At 39.3% G+C, this 5,701-nt stretch overlaps 1 long non-coding RNA gene across 1 annotated transcript; it reads left to right on the top strand.

The window, feature by feature from the left end:
* The first annotated feature begins 245 nt into the window (after positions 1-245).
* LOC138736517 (uncharacterized) lies at positions 246-5,080 on the top strand. The gene is made up of 3 exons (XR_011340357.1): positions 246-490; positions 1,625-1,910; positions 2,088-5,080. It is a non-coding gene; the product is annotated as an uncharacterized lncRNA (long non-coding RNA).
* The last annotated feature ends 621 nt before the right edge of the window (positions 5,081-5,701 follow it).

The following is a 5,701-nucleotide window of genomic DNA, read 5'->3' as shown; positions in this document are numbered from 1 at the left end:
GTGCTCCAGCTAACTCCTTATCAAGCATACACATTTAGCAGCAGGAAGGATTCCCAGCAGTGATTTTTTACAAATAAAAAAACAATTAACAAATTAGTTGCCGATTGAATTTGACTAGCTATTGCTACAATTTTAAAAATGATTAAATGCATTATAAATCACATGCAAGTTTCACATTCAAAAGGAATTGTGTGGGAGGTATTAAAGGACCTTGGTCTGTATAAACTAAAAGTTTATAGACCTTGGTACATCAGTAGGAATGCTTCTTTGAAAATTGCTTAATTGGGGGAATAGACATAACACATAGATGTGGAAAAGTTGGAGGACGAAGAGGAAGTGGAAGACTTGCCTTAATATGACAATGACAATGACTAAGGGAGAAATTCTGCAACTTGAACAAAATTGAGGAAAAGTGGGTGAGACTGTGAACCACATTGAAGTCTCAATTCTGCAATATCAGTGAAGGACTGCATACTGCACTGCATTACAGGTACACAATCTTTTATCCGGACATCTAAAATCCGGCTGGGCGGCTGGCGGTCGGGGTAGGAGACCCGGCGGCCAAGGGAGACTGCCGGGTGGCGTGGCCGAGGGACTGGCGGCCGGGCGAGGTGGCAGCACAATTCGGGTGGGCTTTCTGAAATCTGGAAAAATTTGGAACACGCTGTCCCCCAAGGGTTATGGATAATGGATCGTGTACCTGTACCAGTGAATCCCATGTCGCTATAGCCATGGCTTTTATCCATCATGTAATTTTGAATTGGAAACCAAAGGTATTTACAACAATATCAAATACTGTTATGTAGGGAAATCACTAATCTTCATTGGTTCAAAAGTTACAGCATTGTAATTGTTTTTTGCCAGAGTCCAAACTTTTATTTATTCAGGGTGACATGGTTGGCATAGCAGTCAGCGCAAGTACCAGCGATTGGGCCTGGACTGGGATTTGAGTCCCATGCTGTCCGTAAGGAGTTTGTACATTCTCCCCATATCTGCATAAGTTTTCTCTGCGGGTTACAGCTTCCTCCTACCCTTCAAAACTTACCGTGGGCATAGGTTAATAGGGTGTAAATTGGGTGGCCAAATTGGCCTGTCACAGTGCTATATGTCTAATTTTTTTAAAATCAACTCTGGGAAGGCATAGCTTTGTCAAGAGAAGTATTTGTTTTATCATTCCTAATTACCTTTGGGAAGGGAGATAGGGAGTTAGTTTGGGATTGGTGCTAAGAGGTGCCTTCTTAACTGCTGCAGTCTTTCTTGCCAAAGTATTTTCGGTTTGATTTTCTTCTGTTGGATATTATTTTGCTTGGCACTTGAATGGCACATATGTTACTTACAGCTATCAGTCCAGCCCTGAATATTGTCCATGTCTTGCTGGATAAGATTGTAAACAGCTTCATTATCTAAGGAGTAACAAGTGGTGCTCTACACTGATGAATACAAGATGGAGGTCAAGAATCTGGTTGGGTTGTGCCATAACTCCATTGTGCTCTTAATGTCAATAAGACCAAGGAGCTTACTTTTATTTTTGGGAGGGAAGGTCGTGGGACCACATACCTGCCAATATTGATGGAATGGAAAGTATACTGTTTGGTTGCTTCACAGCCTGGTTTGGTAATTTCAGTGCCCAGGAATGCAGAAGGCAGCAAATATAGCCAAGTCCATCATCGGCTCCATCCTCCCACCTAAATGCGGCACTGCTTCAAGAAGGACCCCTCATCACCTCAAACACAGTGTCTTCTCGACGCTACCTTTGGGAAGAAGGTACAGAAGCTGAGATCTAGTACTTCTAGGTTCAAGAGCAGTTTCTTTCTTTGAAGTTCCCCTTACTAAACTGATCAGAAAACACTTTGACACTACCAAAGGACTGCCTGCACTATTGGAATGCAACTTTCTTTTCTTGCACTATGGTAAATATAAATAATTTCTATTTTTTGTATTTATTATCTTTCTTTAACTAAAATTAATGCAGTTGCTTTTCTTAACAAAGTATCTGTTTGGCTGCAGCAAGTACAAGTTTTGGTGCATACATACATTGTACAGGGTATATAACAATAAACTCATTATTATTTCTGTTGTGCTTGAAGCAAGATCATTGATGAAGCCGCTGAAGATGATTGGATCTGGGATACTCCTGAGGATCTCCTGAAGGAATGCCCTGAAGCTGAGATGATTGGTCTCCCAAACACCCCAACCATGATTCCAGCCAGCAGTTGTTTTCCTCCTGATTTCTATTGACTTGCAAGTTAGCCAGGGCTCCTTAATGCCATATTCAATCAAATACTGCCTTGATATCAAGGGCAGTTGCTTTCATTTCACCTCTGGAGTTCAGCTCTTTTTTCTCATGTCTGGATAAATGCTGTAATGAGGTCAGGAACTGAATGCCTTGTTTGAACCCAAACTAAGCTTCAGTGAGTAAGGCAGCTTGATAGCACTAAACTTATCCCTTCTATCACTTTGCAGATGATTAAGAGTAAACTAATGGGTGGTGTTGACCAAAGTGGTTTGTCTTGATTTTTGAGAACAAGATATACCCTGGCAATTTTTCACATTGTTGGATGGACGCCAGTGTTGTGGGTGTACTGGAATAGGGTGTCCAGTCTGCAATGTGTTCTGGTGCATATCTTCTGGAATGTTGCCAGGGCTCATAGACTTTACTCTCTCCAATTCACTTTCTTGATATCAGATGGAGTGAATTGCATTGGTTGATGAATTTTGCGGGGAACCACCAGAGGTGGATGAGTTAATTGACGTTCCTTCAGCCCTCTGCCTGAAGATTTTTGTCAATGCTCCAATTTTCTATTGCACTAAATTGTTGAATTCATTGACAATGGGGATAATTGTGAACCCTGCTCATAATTGTCCACCACCGTCATGACTTGATGTGACAGGGCTGCAGATTTTGGGTTTAATCTGTTGTGGGATCACTTGGCTCTGACCATTGGAAGCTGTTTATATCATTTGCCAGGCATGTTATCTGGTCTTGTTGCTCCACAAGGTAGATTCCTCATTCTGAGATATGCCTGGTGCTGCTCCTAGCATACCCTTCTGTACTCTTCATTGAACCAGGGTGAGAGTAGACTAATATACTGGAAATTGGCAAGGTTTCATTTGTCTTGCTTTGTGTGAACAGCAATATATCTGGGTAATGTTTCACATTGTTGGATAGATGCCAGTGTTGTAGATGTCCAGGAATGATGTTAACTGTAAAAGTCATTAACTTAAAAAAAATTACTTTCAGGAATATGTACATTAGATTTGAAATCAAAGGAGGATAACAGGTTGAGTGTCTAAAAAAAAGTCACTTGAAGTTGAAGGTAGTTATACAAGAGTTTGCTTTGTGCCTAATTTTCCTTTCCATTGACTTTATGAAGCTTGCAGTGTTCAAACTGTGCTGAGTAAAATGAGCCTGATACCACCACATTATCTTTCTTCTCTTTTTGTTGCAATTAGTAGCAGCCCACTGACTAAAAGACCCACATGCCAGCAGTCCTTGTAGTTCCTTGTAAAAACATATATATAATCAATTTTACTTTGATGTTTTCACCCTTTTGACCTTTACCGCTCCAGCCATTGATTTAATATCTTTTTTGAAAGTGCGCAATTGACAATGAAGCTGCAAGTCATTTGCTTGTTTGCCATTAATAGGTGCTTAACAAGCAACATAAACTTCAGCCTGTGCTTTAAGGTGGCCAGGACCCACCTGAGTAAATGGTTGAATTTAGCTGAAGTAGTCAAATGATCTGCATGCCATAATGTGTAATTTCAGTGTTCAATTTTTTTTTTTGTCTGCATATAAAATATTGAGCTGGGGAAAATCCATTGTCCAGTTTTTTAATCTCACTGTCTTTATATTCATTCACTTTTGCACCTTTTGAAAGACATTATCCCACAAATTTTTATGTGAATTTCATTATTTGATCATTGCAGAATCTTCGCACTTCATTTTGTAAAGAATGATGATAGCTTGCACATTACATTATTTGCTATAAAATGCACCCTTAACCTATAGAAATTGCCTACAGGTTATTCAATAAAATCAAAGAGTAAAGAGGGGATCTCAATGACAATGTCTGTTTGACCACAGGAGAACAAATAATGATTGATGATAATTGAATTGGGAAGCAGTTTCATATTTATGGGGACATCCCTCAATGGAATGAACACTATTCTCATGAATTTTCAATAGCCTTCTGAAGGAACTACAAATACTCAGTGGTCTATCAGCCCTAGGCTACTGCTCTCTCATGCTGACTGCAGATACAGAGATAGTTCACCCAAACAAAATTAATATTTGTTTTCCTGTTGCAGCTAAGTAGAGAAGAAGAGGAAGAGTGTACATCAAAGCAATTGCTAAAATGCAAAATAAGCTAAAAAATAAAATTCCGTAAGAAATTAATTTCACAACATCATTGAATTATTGCTGCTAAGTAGGATGTTGGTTAATGTTTCTATCCCAGACAAAATTCAGGTACACAATTCCAGTTGGTCCCATTTCCTGGCTCCTTCTCCGGTTGCCCTTACTTTGTCTCCTTTAAGCTTTTATCTGGTTAATTTTCAAATGCCACAAATGTATCTGATGCAGCAAAAAATATGTTGCAGGGAAACCAATGGGATTGAGCAGCTTCAGTGGGGGAGAAAGAATGGAGCAGGATTTGTGCCAGAAGTGTTCACAAGTCTGACTCTGATTCATTGCCTTTTACTGTGAACTTTACATTACAACTACTCGCTGGACGAAAAGGCTTTACCTTTTGTAAATTAGGCTCTTTTGCCAATTTTGAGTCTGGATGTTCCAATACTGACCTTGCCCAATGAAGGCAGATGCTCCTTATTCACTCTGTCTGGATACTTCCAGGTTTTGAACTTTTCTCTTGTATCTTCTCAGGATGTTTACTGTTCTAAGGAGAATAGCAGTTTCTGTAACTTTCTAAGTCATGAAGGTTGACAATTGCTGCATAAGAGTTAGAAATCGTATGGTGTAAGGGTTGGAGATTTCTGAGGCACTTTGCAGAAGGGATATTCAATTTACAATGGCATTGATTAATCTCCAAATCAGTTACATGTTATATGCTGTTCTTAATAACCATTAAATATTGCTGATTGAAATTCCATCTGATAATGAGTGAATCTAATTTTATTTCAATACTCAAATAAATAAGGCTTTCTTTGGTTGTGAGTGTATATCAAGGTATATCCAACAGCTACTTCGACTATTCCTCCACTCACCTGGCTCTCGTAAGGATGCTACCTTTTTCTCCCAGTTTCTCTGACTTCACCACATCTGTTTTCAAGATAAGGCCTTTCATTCCAGCACATCTGAAATGTTCTCTCTTTTCAATGAGTCTTTTCTTCAACTATGGTCAATAGAGGAATCTCATACATTTATTTCTTCTTTTGGAGTTCTGCCCTAAGCCTTCTCCTCACTCCCAAACAGAACAGAAAGTTGTAACTTCCACATATTAACTGGGACAGTAAAAGGGCTGGATGGCTTGGAGTTTGTCAAATGTGTTCAGGAAAGTTTTCTAAATCAATATATAGGTACCAATGAGGGAGGATGCAGTACTTGATCTCCTATTAAGGAAACAGACATGTCAGGTGATAGAACTATGTGTAGGTGATCATTTTGGGTTGAGTGACCATAATGTCATTAGTTTCAAGTTAAATGTCCATAAGGATAGGTCTGGTTCTCGAGTTGAGATTA

The sequence above is a fragment of the Narcine bancroftii genome, chromosome 1 (genome assembly GCF_036971445.1).
Source record: "Narcine bancroftii isolate sNarBan1 chromosome 1, sNarBan1.hap1, whole genome shotgun sequence".
Taxonomy (NCBI): Eukaryota; Metazoa; Chordata; class Chondrichthyes; order Torpediniformes; family Narcinidae; genus Narcine; species Narcine bancroftii.
Note: the sequence above shows the minus strand (reverse complement) of the source record. Positions and strands in the feature narration are given on the sequence as shown.